The sequence below is a fragment of the Callithrix jacchus genome, chromosome 14 (genome assembly GCF_049354715.1).
Source record: "Callithrix jacchus isolate 240 chromosome 14, calJac240_pri, whole genome shotgun sequence".
Taxonomy (NCBI): Eukaryota; Metazoa; Chordata; class Mammalia; order Primates; family Cebidae; genus Callithrix; species Callithrix jacchus.
Genome location: NC_133515.1, coordinates 8296530 through 8310971, shown reverse-complemented (window position 1 = coordinate 8310971; position 14442 = coordinate 8296530). Strand labels below are relative to the sequence as shown.

General features: G+C 44.1%; 1 pseudogene; it reads right to left on the bottom strand.

The window, feature by feature from the left end:
* Positions 1–3527: 3527 nt before the first annotated feature.
* Positions 3528–3683, bottom strand: LOC118147485 (U4 spliceosomal RNA; annotated as a pseudogene).
* Positions 3684–14442: the final 10759 nt, after the last annotated feature.

Sequence of the window (14442 nt, the reverse complement as noted above, 5' to 3'; positions counted from 1 at the left end):
AATAGATGCAATAAAAAATGATAAAGGGGAAATCACCACAGATTCCACAGAAATTCAAACCATCATCAGATAATATTACAAACAACTATATGCGCATAAACTAGTAAACCTGGAAGAAATGGATAAATTCCTGGACTCCTGTGTCCTCCAAAGCCTAAACCAGGAGGAAGCTGAAACTATGAATAGACCAATAACAAGGTCTGAAGTTGAGGCAGCAATTAAGAGCCTACCACACAAAAAAAGCCCAGGTCCAGACGGGTTCACAGCCAAATTCTACCAGACACACAAGGAGGAGCTGGTACCATTCCTGCTAAAACTATTTCAAACAATCCAAAAAGAGGGAATACTTCCCAAATCATTTTATGAGACCAACATCATCCTGATACCAAAACCCGGCAGAGACCCAACGAGAAAAGAAAACTTCAGGCCAATATCCATGATGAACATAGATGCAAAAATCTTCAATAAAATATTGGCAAGCCGATTGCAACAGCAAATCAAAAAACTTATTCATCATGATCAAGTAGGATTCATCCCAGGGATGCAAGGCTGGTTCAACATACGCAAGTCTATAAACGTAATTCACCACATAAACAGAACCAAAAACAAAAACCACATGATTATCTCAATTGACGCAGAGAAGGCATTTGACAAAATTCAACAGCCCTTTATGCTAAAAACCCTCAATAAACTCGGTATCGATGGAATGTACCTCAAAGTAATAAAAGCTATTTATGACAAACCAACAGCCAATATCATACTCAATGGGCAAAAACTGGAAGCATTCCCTTTGAAATCTGGCACTAGACAAGGATGCCCTCTCTCACCACTCCTATTCAATATAGTACTGGAAGTTCTAGCCAGAGCAATCAGGCAAGAAAAAGAAATAAAGGGTATTCAAATAGGAAAGGCGGAAGCCAAATTGTCTCTATTTGCAGACGACATGATAGTATACCTAGAAGACCCCATCGCCTCAGCCCAAAAACTCCTGAAACTGATAAGCAACTTCAGCAAAGTCTCAGGATATAAAATCAATGTGCAAAAATCACAAGCATTCGTCTACACCAATAACAGACTTAAAGAAAGCCAAATAAAGAGCGAACTGCCATTCGCGATTGCTACAAAAAGAATAAAATACCTTGGAATACAACTCACAAGGAACGTAAGAGACCTCTTCAAGGAGAACTACAAACCACTGCTCAATGAAATCAGAGAGGACATAAACAGATGGAGAAACATTCCATGTTCATGGTTAGGAAGAATTAATATCGTGAAAATGGCTATACTGCCCAAAGTAATTTATAGAATCAACGCTATCCCCATCAAGCTACCATCGACTTTCTTCACAGAACTGGAAAAAACCACCATGAACTTCATATGCAACCAAAAGAGAGCCCGCATAGCCAAGTCAATTCTAAGCAAAAAGAATACAGCGAGGGGCATCACACTACCGGATTTCAAACTATACTACAAGGCTACAGTAATCAAAACAGCATGGTACTGGTACCAAAACAGAGATATAGACCAATGGAACAAAACAGAGGCACCGGAGGCAACACAACAAATCTACAACTATACAATCTTTGATAAACCTGACAAAAACAAGCAATGGGGAAAGGATTCCATGTTTAACAAATGGTGTTGGGAAAACTGGCTAGCCATGTGCAGAAAGCAGAAACTGGACCCCTTCCTGACACCTTACACTAAAATTAACTCCAGATGGATTAAAGACTTAAACATAAGACCTGGCACCATAAAAACCCTAGAAGGAAATCTAGGCAGAACTATCCAGGACATAGGAGTAGGCAAGGACTTCATGAACAAAACACCAAAAGCATTGGCAACAAAAGCCAAAATAGACAAATGGGACCTAATGAAACTCCACAGCTTCTGCACGGCAAAAGAAACAGTCACTAGAGTGAATCGGCAACCAACAGAATGGGAAAAAATTTTTGCAGTTTACCCATCTGACAAAGGGCTGATATCCAGAATTTACAAAGAACTCAAACAGATTTACAGGAACAAAACAAGCCCCTTCAAAAGTGGGCAAAGGATATGAACAGATACTTTATGAAAGAAGACATATATGAGGCCAACAGTCATATGAAAAAATGCTCATCGTCACTGGTCATCAGAGAGATGCAAATCAAAACCACATTGAGATACCATCTCACGCCAGTTAGAATGGCGATCATTAAAAAATCTGGAGACAACAGATGCTGGAGAGGATGTGGAGAAAAAGGAACACTTTTACACTGTTGGTGGGAGTGTAAATTAGTTCAACCATTGTGGAAGACAGTGTGGCGATTCCTCAAGGCCTTAGAAATAGAAATTCCATTTGACCCAGCAATCCCATTACTGGGTATATATCCAAAAGTCTGTAAATCGTTCTACTATAAGGACACATGTACACGAATGTTCATTGCAGCACTGTTTACAATAGCAAAGACCTGGAATCAACCCAAATGCCCATTGATAATAGACTGGATTGGAAAAATGTGGCACATATACACCATGGAATATTATGCAGCAATCAGAAATGATGAGTTCGTGTCGTTTGTAGGGACATGGATGAATCTGGAGAACGTCATCCTCAGCAAACTGACACAAGAACAGAAAATGAAACACCGCATATTCTCACTCATAGGTGGGTGATGAAAAATGAGAACACATGGACACAGAAAGGGGAGTACTAAACACTGGGGTCTATTGGGGGGAAAAGGGGAGGGCCAGTGGGCGGGGGAGGTGGGGAGGGATAGCCTGGGGAGAAATGCCAAATGTGGGTGAAGGGGAGAAGAAAAGCAAAGCACACTGCCATGTGTGTACCTACGCAACTGTCTCGCATGCTCTGCTCATGTACCCCAAAACCTAAAATCCAATAAAAAATTAAAAAAAAAAAAAAACAGTATATTGTCAATTATTCCCTCCCATGTTTTGCGCCATGTTTGCCATACATTTCACTTTTTCATATGTTATAAACACATATTCTATTGTTACTATGTTTGCTTTTAACAGTTATCTTTTAGAGCAAATATAAATAAAGAAAAAATATTTTACTTTGCTTTTATTCATTTTATTTCTGGTGCTCTTTTGCCCTTTATCATATTCCTTCTTCCTGAAGATCTACCTTTAATATTTATGGTAGAGTAGGTTTAGTGGCAATGAATTTTCTCAAGCTCTGCCTGCCTAAGAAAGCTTTTACTTCTCATACCTTTTAAAGGATATTCTAAGTAGGTATAGAATTTTGGATTGCCAGTCTTTTTTTTAGTACTTTAAAGATGTTAATCCATTGTCTTCTGGCTTGCATGGTTTCTGACAGAAGTCTGTTGTAACTCTTATCCTTAGTCCTCAGTAGACAGCATGTTTATTTTCTCTCACCCCGTCAAGAGTTTCTCTTTGTCTTTGATTTATAGCAATTTGCATATGGTATGTCTAGATACGTTTGTTTCTTTGTCTTTTGGTGTTTATCCTCCTGGTGTGCTCTGGTATTCTTAGCTCTTTGGTTCTGTGTCTGTAGCTATTTTTTTTCTTTTTTTTAATTGTAAATTTCAGACTGTCAAAAATTGCCAATGCTGACTATATTTCAAGTCATCATGGTGGAGTATTGGGAAAAGTTTTCAATTAGCAATAATTACACCTCAGATAAGCCTTAATTGGCTTTGATACTGCCACTGCATAAAGCTCTGTCACTAATTTTCAAAGGTTCTCAGCCATTATTTTTCTCAGATATGTTTTCTGCTCAATATTCTCTTTCTTCTCCTTCTGGAATTCCAAGGTTAGACTGTCTGGTATTTCTGATATGCCCTACAGTTCTTGGATTATCTGTACTGTCATGAGTATTTTCCACTTTTTTCTCTTTCCATTTTATTTTGGGTAATACCTTTAAGTTTACTGATTCATTACTCAGCTTTATCAGTTATACTGATGGACTCATCAAAAGCACATCTCACCTCCATTACTGTGTTTTGTTTCTAGTATTTCCATTTTATTCTTTGTAATGGTTTCTAGTTCTCTGCTGAAATTACCCATCTGGTCTTGCATGCTGTCTACCTTTTACTTTAGGTCCTTTAACATATCAATCATAATTAATGGCTGATAGCTCCAACATCTATGTCATATGTGAATCTGATTCAATGGTTGCTTCATCTCTTCAGACTGAGTTTTTCATGTTTTTTTGTATGCCACATTTTTTATTGTTATTCATAGCTGAAAATATTAAATAGAACAATATGGTGAATATTCCAGTTCCAGGATCAAATGCATTGACTAGAGACAACTTAGGAATGAAAAGAAGTTACATGGAGGTTTTTATAACCTAGAGTTCAAGTCTACAGTGGTTTGGAAATAGGCTTTGAAAAGTGGGCAATTTAGACTTTCCCCTCACTTTAATTTTTTTACACCAAGTTAGGGCATACGTTTGTTTTTTTTTTTTAAAATCATAGTCTATAACAGAGGTCAGCAAATTTTTTCTTAAAAGGCCAAATGACAAATATTTTAGGTTATGTGATCTCTGTCACAACTACTCAACTCTGTCATTATCAATACAAAGTTGTCCATTTGTGATATAAATGAACATGACTGTGTTCCAATAAAACTTTACTTACAAAAAGAGGCAGTCAGCATATGGGCCACAGTTAACTAATTTCTGAGCTATAGAATAATATTAAATGAGCAAAGCCTTGCTCTCCATGAGGCAGTCCCACTCACCAGAATAACCACATTTAACTATTTTCTGTATTCTTTGGGTGGATGCACACATAATTCTAGATAATATATGCTTATAACTCTATTTCTTAATATATTAATCTATTGAGACCCCCTTCATCCAACCATGAAACATGAAAAATTTCCTCCCAGCACTTTGGGAGGCCGAGGCAGGCAGATCACTTGAGGTCAGGAGTTCAAGATCAGCCTGGCCTACATGGGGAAACTCCGTCTCCAATAGAAATACAAAAATTAGCTGGGCATGGTGCCAAGTGCCTGTAATTCCCAGATACTTGGGAGGCTGATATAGGAGAATCGCTTGAACCTGGGCGGTAGCGGTTGCAGTGAGCCAATATCATGCCACAATACTCCATCCTAGGCAACAAAGCAAGACTCTATCTCAAAAAATTAAAAATTAAAAAAAAAAATTTAAAGAAAATTTCCTGTCTTACATTACCTCTTTGTTCTGTGGTGAGCAGGTATATGTAAGCCCACCCCTAGAGTCCAAAAGAGCTGAGAGATAGAAGAAAGAGGCTAACAAATGCAGTTTCTCAGAAAGAAACATTTAGGCTGGACATGGTGTCTCACGCCTGTAATTCCAGCACTTTGGGGGACCATGGCAGAGAGATCCCTTGAACCCCAAAGTTTGAGACCAGCCTGGGCAATATAGTGAGACTCTGTCTCTAAAAAAAAATAGAAAAATTAGCATGCCTGTAGTCCCAGCTGACTTGGAAGATGGATGTGGATCGCTTAAGCCTGGAAGGCAGAGGCTGCAGTGAGCCATGACTGTGTCACTATGTTCCAGCCTGAACAACAGAGCCACACCCTGTCTCAAAAAAAAAAAAAAAAAAGGAAAAAAGAAAAGAAAGAGTTTTTTACTTTTTATTTTTATTTTTTGAGATGGAATGTCACTCTGTTGCCCAGGCTGGAGTACAGTGGCACGATCTCAGCTCACTGCAGCCTTCGGCTCCCAGGTTCATGTGATTCTTCTACCTCAGCCTCCCAAGTAGCTGGGGTTACAGGTGTGCATCACTATGCCTAATTTGTGTATTTTTAGTAGAGACAGGGTTTCAGCATGTTGGCCAGGCTGGTCTTGAACTCCTGACCTCAGGTGACTCATCTGCCTTGGCTTTCCATAGTCCTGGGATTACAGGCATGAGCCACCGCACCCAACCAAGAAAAGAAGAGACATTTAATATGAATAACAAACAGAAGCAACATCTCTGGTGGCTGAGAGATGGTTGATTTCTGTACTTGCCCTCTAGAAAGTAGTCTTTATATAGCAAACTGCTTTTAGAAAAACACGTACAGTGGGTCATGTCTCAGACCTTCCTGCAAAATTTGTGACCACTGGGGAAGTTAGATAAGCATCTTTATAAGGGGTTATCTATGCTACAGGCATTGTTTCTTGGCCTGACTGTGGGAACACCTTGGTATTCAGGAGTCAAACATCTATCCTGATGGTGCTATCACTTCAGGTGGTGTTACTCTTGCCTTGCAACAGGCTGTTTTCTTATACTCTTTCCTCCACAACCCCCCAAGAATTGTCTTTTTATCAACTTACATATTAATGGTTTTTCCCATTGGTTTGTTTCCCATTATAACTTTGCTGTTTCTTTTTCCATTTACAAAACACCATTCCTCTTGCGCCTCCCCTTGGCAATACGAGAATCTTGCTATTCCTTCCTCACCCTACCCTCCACCCCATCCCCGGCTGACTGCTGTTAGTGCTACTGTTACTTTCATAGCACCCATATTATAATGTTTGCATTCTGTTTTGTAAATTAACTAGGACTTTGGTGCTCTGCCAGAAGTTGATTCTAAAAATTACAAACCAAGAAACAATATTTACAGTGTTTTAATTATATAAATATTAGTCATTGCAGAACTAAGTAGAGTGGTTGGAAAAATAAATATAATTCACTGGCACTAAATCTATCCCTCCACAGAGAAAGTTCCAAGCATCAAAGTCACATGGATTCTTTTCTCTTATGCTCCAGTGTATACTGAAGATCATGTCACATTTCAGTTTTCAGTCTTACCAATAACCTTCCAGAACTCTTGTTCTCTGCACCTTTTTAGGGTCAGCCTACTTTTGTTTCATGGAAGCAATGTGCTCACATGGAGCTCTGAGATGCCCACATCTTTAATCCTCTCTCCTTTCCCTGGGAACCAACCTTGGGTAGCTTATCTTGGTCCTTCTCTTTGAAGCTGTTAGTTTTCCCAAAGGTTATCTTAAGGAAAGCTTCAGTTCTTTAAATCCTAGGAGTATTCAAAAGAATATGGTAAATCCATTAGGCAGAACTGTTTTCACCTTTCTCCCTGTGTATTGATACGATTGATCATTTTAACAGCCTGGAAAGCTAAGAGTGACATCAGCAGCCTCAGCTGCACTGAGAGTGAGGTGAATCGCTCCAGGAGAGTTCTGAGCCCAAACACACACTGGCTTGAGTGGTCCTGGGCTTGGTGTTCCCAGCAAAGGCTCTTAGAACTCTATTTCAGCCTCAGTCAGCATTTGGTGATCCAGTGGGTGTTTTCCAAACCAGGCTGTCAGCTTAAAGGGTTCTCCCTTGGGGCAAAGTCCTTTTAGGATCTCAATCCAGGTGATGAGTTCCCTTTAAAATACTGAACAGGACCTGGTACAGTGGCTCACACCTGTAATCCCAGCACTTTGGGAGGCTGAGATGGGCGGATCACTTGAGGTCAGGAATTCGAGACCCCTAGCCAACATGATGAACCGCTGTCTCCACTAAAAATACAAAAATTATCTGGGCATGGTGGTACATTCCTCCTCAGGAGGCTGAGGCAGGAGGATCACTTGAACCATGGAGGTGGAGGTTGCAGTGAGCTGAGATCGTGCCACTGCACCCAGCCTTGGTGACAAAGTGAGACTCTGTCTCTAAAAATAAATAAATAAATAAAATGCTGAACAGGGTAGTCCCTTGACCTTCTAAAGTGGGGAAAGCTGAGTTCCAGGGACTGAGCACAATGCACAGAAATAAACGATGTGAGTCATTGGTTCCAGGAACTCAATATTCTCAGTGAGGGGCCCTCTAGAGCAGCAAGTGCCAGTGGAAGCATCTCTAAATTAATTGGTTCTCTTTGTAAATCCAAAGGACAAATTAAATAAATGAATTGTCTGAGGCCAATTGATATAGTTCACATTTCCTCTGCAAAGGCTTGACTACGGATTTAGTCATGCATTTCTAAAGCCACGTGATTTAGTGCTGAGGCCTTCTTGGGCCTTTGATAACTGCCATGATTATTAAGGCCTTGGAAAGTGTAAAACGTGTTTTCCGTGATATTTACTTATGTCCTCTGTACAAAATGCATAAATCGGTTGCCAAGAATGTTACTAAAAACAGAAAGGAAAGGGCATGTTGTTCGTTATTCCCCCCACCACCCAAGGCACTACTTAAATATCATCTGCAAATTGTTAACTGTTCAGCTTGCGCTTTTATGACAGGGTTGGGCCTGGAGAATGGAAAACAGCTCCCAGTGCTGATGCAGGGACACACCTGGCTGGCAACTTTGTTTTCAGAATGCTGAAGAGTGTAGGCATTCATTCCTTCACGCTGTAATAGGACACAATGGGCATTCTCTAGCTTTTATATGACCCTTGTGATAGTTCGTTTTATATTTCAATTTGACAGGGTCACTGGTTGCCCACATAGCTGGTTAAACATTATTTCTGGATTTGTCTGTGTGGGTGTTTCTGGAAGAGATTAGCATTTGGATTCGAGGGCTGAGTAAAGCAGATTGCCCTCAGCAATACAGGTGGGCATCGCCCAATCTATTGAGGATCCGAACCGAATACAAATGGAGCGGGAGGGAGGATTTGCCATCTCTGTGTCTGATGCTTGCCATCTGCTCTCAATGCTTCTGCTTTTCAGGACTTCAGACTCAATCTACACAGGCCTGCCAGCTGTTAGGCCTCTGAACCAACCACCAGCTATCCTGAGCCTCCAGCTCACAGATGGCAGATTGTGGGACTTCTCAGCCTCCATACTCAAGTGAACCAATACCTTATAATAAATCTCTCCATATGCAGTCTTGCATTGCTTAACAATGTGGCTACATGCTGAAACATGCATTGTTAGGCAATTAAGTCATTGTGTGGACATGATAGAATGCACTTACACAAACCTAGATGGTACGGCCCACAACACACCTAGGCCGTACAGTGTAGCCTGTTGCTTCTGGCTACAAACCAAGTCTCTGAAACACAGCATGATACTGCACTGAATACTCTAAGCAATGTAACACAATGGTAAGCATTTGTGTATGTAAACATAGAAAAGGCACAGTAAGGCTGAGTGTGGTGGCTCACTCCTGTAATCCCAGCACTTGAGGTCGGGAGTTTGAGACCAGCCTGGCCAAAATGGGGAAATGCTGTATCTTCTAAAAATATCAAAATTAGCTGGGTGTGGTGGCACACACCTGTAGTCCCAGCTAGTCGGGAGGCTGAGGCAAAAGAATCACTTGAACCCAGGAGGTGGAGGCGGCAGGGAGCCAAAATCACCCCACTACACTCCAGTCTGGAGAACAGAGAGAGAGACTCCATCTCAAAAAAAAGGAGAGACAGAGAAAGAAAAGGCACAGTAAAAATATGGTACTATAATTTAATGAGACCACTGTTGTATATGTGATCTGTCATTCACCAAAACATTGTTATATAGTACGTATCTATGTATCTATATGCTATCGGTCCTGTTTCTCTGAGAACCTAGACTAATATACCACCGAATGGTGATCTCTAATGTTGCAAGGAAATAACTATCTTGTCTGTCCGCACACATTTTATTGTGAAATGACACTGAGCATTGTCCAGACTGAGAATTTACCAGCTATAATTTCTGCCCCCCCAACCGCCCACCAACTTCAGAAACAGATTGGCAAGTCATGATCAATAAAAAGTGTGTTCACTGAGAGAAGTCGGCCACTGTTCAGACCCAGGAGTGAGACTCTGGGGGCAGGAGGGCATCCAGGAGAAATGGTGCAATGACTTTCCCTTTAAACACAGAGGCTGGAACAAGGCTGTGGGTTTAATATGACTTGGAATTGCCTCTGTGGTTCTCAGCCAGCTCTGAGAAAGGTAAGCACTCAGACCTGCCTGTTCAAGGCTGGCTTCCAGCTCAGGAGGAAGGCTAGTGGGGTGGAAATTAGAAAGCGGCCCCCCCAACACACACACACACACAAACACACATGTGTGCAGCTATTATTCTCTGGGATTATATTCCAAGGCCTCTGAAGTCACCGAAGTCTCTGAAACACAGGGGTCATGGGGTTTTTCACGATAAGCTTTTGGAATCTTCTATCCTCATTAAAACCAAACCACAGTTCTGCAGGGCTGCTCCAAGAGCCAGCCCCATGGGACACAAATCCATGACAGTTTCCTCCATTACCAGTGAGCAGCCTACAGGGATGTCACGTGTGACCTGGGGTGGGGCCGGAGTCAGGCCAGGCACTTGAGTGCTCTCGGACTCCCAAGGCCTTTCTCATGTCTGGGGTACTCCGCGGGCACCTTGATGCTGATTGAGCAAGGAATCCAGCTTAGCAAAGAACAGGCTTAGACATTTCCTGCTTGATTGGAATCATTAATACTCAGTTCCCGGAACTTGACAAGTTCTGCTCTGCTTGGCACCTAGCACAGTCCCAGATGGTAAATCTTCCCTGTCACCACTATTGTAACTCCCCAGAGGGATCCTGGAATTGCTCCAGGAGGCCTCGTGCCAACTGCTAAGTCCCAACGTCCCCTCCTCGTCACCTCACCAGTTCACAGTCCAAGAGCTCAATGCTTCCAAGAAGAGGTAGATCGAAACCTTGTTACATGTAGCCAAACTATACATGAGTGAACAATATAAAAATAATGACAGATTTGAGCTCAGTGGGTGAGAGGCAGCAGCTGCGTGTTTACTCGAGGTGGGTCTAGGAAAGCTACACGGCATGGTCTTTTGAGACCTGTTTAAAATGCGGGCAGAAAAGGGGAGGCTGACGTGGAAGGAGAAAATGGGCACATGTCCCTGGCATCCGTTGCAAGTCCTCCCACTTCCCTGAGAACACAGTGCATAGCATCCGGGAGAAACAGGCCAGGACTCGGTAATCAAGCACCTCAATACCAGTGACAGTTGGACTTGCATTCCCTGGGGCTGGCTCACAAGCCTCAGAGCTCACAGCATAACATCTTCTTCTGACATGTGCTCATTGAACACCCACTATGAGCCAGGCACTGGGTAAGCACTGAGGAAACACGGGGAGAGTGACATGTCCCTACCCCCAGGGGGCTCTTGGCTCACTGGGCAGAGGAGTTGGGCAAGTCCTGGGCAGACGCAGAACATCCCTCCCGTGCAGGGAACACGGCAGTCACTGCCACCAGAGGACCTGCTGGAGCAAGCAGGAGAAGCCCTGCTGTGGTCTGGATGCTGGTGCCCCCGCAAATTGCTATGTTGAAGGCTAACCCCCGTGTGCTGGTGTTAGGAGGTGGGACCTTTGAGACCTGATTAGGTCATGAGGATGGGGCCCTGATGAATTGGATAGGTCCTTAGAAGAAGAGGCCCCAGGGAGGCCCTTCACCCCTTCCACCATGGGAGGACACAGAAGGCACCATCTATGAACCAAAAATCGGGCCCTCACCAGACACTGAATCTGTCCCTTGATCTTGAACTTTCCAACCTCCAGAACTGTGAAAAATAAGCATGTTGTTTATAAGCCACCCCGTCTATGGTACTTTGGTATTGCAGCCCAAACCAATCAAGGCAGGCATCCACCATCTTGCAGGAAGTGGATGAATGGGTGGGGCAGGGGAGGGTGGAGGAGGGGAGCCAGCACTAAGACCCAAACCAAGAGCAAGGGGAAGCTGAGGGGGGCAGGCATTGTGGAAAACCATGCTTAGGCATTTAGAACTTATTCTAAAATCCATGAGAACTTGGTAAAAATTTTTGTTTTCATCTACGTGACATTACTATCGTCTCTATGCTAACAACTCTTGCCTTTACTTCCTCTCTCATTGCAGATCTCTGTTCTGAATGCCATGTGCCTCCCTTGGTCTCCAGAAGTCCACTAGGCACCTGTACACTTAGACACCTCCCCTGCACACAAATCTGCCTTCCTATGACAGACCTGTGAAATTGTCATATCATAAGAGATATATTTGATTCTCCACCCTGGTTCTGGCATGAGAACTCTAAAAGGCTTGGGATTTCCTAAGAGAAAGCGGTGAGAGAAATGTCTTTTGTTATTCAAGGTGAGCCCCTTCTAACCATACCCGAGCTTATGGTGGGCTCCTAGAGACCCTCAGATGGGAATGGTTGCCCTAGGAACCAACCCTGTGACTACAGGGTTAGCACTTTCAGCTCCACCATCTCCCCTCCAAGGAGATGAGTAGGACTGGAGATTGAGGTACACACCAATGTCAGGGATTTAATCTACTGTGCCTAAGGGATGTGACCTACGCAAAACCCCTCAGGGACAGGGCAGGAGAGCTTCTGGGCTGGTGAGCACAGGGAGATGCTGGGATGGTGGTGCATCCAGAGAGAGCCTGGACAGTCTGCAGCAGCCACCCCAGTGCCTTACCTAGGGCGGGCCTTTCATCTGCTGTCCCTGAGTAGCAGCGACAGTAAGTGTAAGGAAAGTGTCTTCCTGAGTTCTGTGAGCTGTTCTAGCAGGTGGTGAAACCTGAGGAGGGGCTTGTGGGAACCACCACTTTATAGTCCGTTGGTCAGGCGTATAGGAGGCCCATGCCTTGCAACTGGCCTCTGAAGTGGGGGCAGCCTTGTGGGACGGAGCTCTTAACCTGGAAGACCTAACGCTGATGGATAGTGTCAAAACAGAATTGAATTGTAGGACACCCAGTTGGTGTTGGGAGAGTTGGAGAACTGGTTAATGTGAGGTAAAAACCCACACACTTGGTGTCAGAAGTTAGAGCAGAAATGGTTTCAGTGAATGGTCCTTCTCCCCCTGGATGCCTGTGCCGGGCATGCAGGAGTCACAACCCACCCTCCACATCCAGTGCGTGCCCTCATCTGTGGGTTCCACTCCACAAGCCACCACTAATGCATTCATGTCTGTGCATCTCTGCTCTCGCCAGCCCAGCCCCAGCTCAGCCTCCCTGAGTCACTGCAGCAGTCTCCCAGAAGCTCAAAAACGGTGCTTAAGACTTGCATTTTAGAAAGATGGGTTTTGGATAAATGTGGAGGATGGACTGGAGGCCAGTGAGAAAGGGACAAGGGATAGTGTCCGTGTCTCATTCCTTCATTTGTTCGCTGAAGCCATGATGCACCATGAGCACCTGCTGTGGGCCAAAGCCTGGGAGAGGGCTGGGCTGGGACGGAGAACCAGGCTTCACCTACAGAGAGAACAGGATCATGGGTGGGGGAAGGTGGTGATGGCTGAAGTTGCCCAGGGAGAGTGCAAAGGGAGCCCGGGCTGAGGCCAGATGCCCTAAGGGATGGAATAAGAAAAGGAATTGAGGAAGGACAGAGAGTAGGAGCACACGGCCAGAGGAGGGGCAAAAGCCAGGCTCTGCAGGGCTGTGGAAGCTGGAGGAGTAGGTGGTCCCAGAGTCCCATGCCCCAGGGGATCCAGCAAGGTAAGAGGGAAATCAGCAACAAGGAGGTGGGAGAGGTTCCTTGGCATGTGGGGCGGAAGCCAGACTGTGGTGATTGAAAGCTGCGTGGGAGGTGGAAAAGTGACTGCAAAGCATGATCACAGGCAAGAGAGCCGATTGTGAAATCTGCAGGAATTTTCTGAGCCAGGCACCAAACACAGCCAGTGTTAAAGATTAAATGATGAAAACTTACAGTTAAATAGATTACATTAGAAATAAAGCAACAAATACTGAAAACTCATCTCTCTTAGTTTGCAACTTCTACCAATAGCTATTCCCCTGAGATAATGTCCATCCATTGTGCCCCTATGGCGGGAATGCTATATAATCACGCCCATCCATGCAGCTCTTCTAACTCTGCGTGTAGTGTTATCTCATTGGTGGCTTGAAATTGGCTGTGACGGGAGTATTTGCACCACGGAAACCAGCAACTCCTCAAATCAGACCTTTTTATTCCCAGAAAGCCAGTTGTGAGACGTTTACCAGCACCACTGGAGGAGTGAGATCAGAGCACTTTCTTCCGAGCAGTGGCACATTAGCAAATAGAAGGGAGAAAAAGACAGCAGCAATGTACAGGTTTGCGGGCTTCGTGGCAGGGAAGTGAGCGCATTGCCTCTGATGACTTCCATTTCTCTCTGTTGAGCTGGGGTGAGGTCAACTGCTCTGTGTGTGGGAGCCAGAGAAGAAAGCAGCACAGAACAGACACAAACCAAGAAAGCTGGAAGATAAGAGCAGAGCCAGACCCGAGTCCCTCGGGGGTATAAAACAGGAGTCGTGGGATTAGTACGCGCACCGCATAGAGGGACAGAAGGGGTAGGGAGGAGCATCTGAATGTAAGATGTCAGAGAAGCTCATTTCGTCAGCGTTTCAGAGCTTCCTGTGTGCAGCACGGATCTAAAGCTGGTGGATGCAGGGAGGTGAACAAGAACCATCTTCACTTCCTGCGCACCGATGGCGGAAATGAGACATCCGCAAAGAAACATCACGATCCCCCAATTATGGCGAACGCCATGGAGGAAACAAAGGACACTGTGACACCAAGGAAGGAAGAGAGGTTACTTTCCATAATGGGGTGGCTGTAAATAGAATTGAAGGCTGAAAAAGAGCTGATGAAATGACTTGTTTGAAGGTGA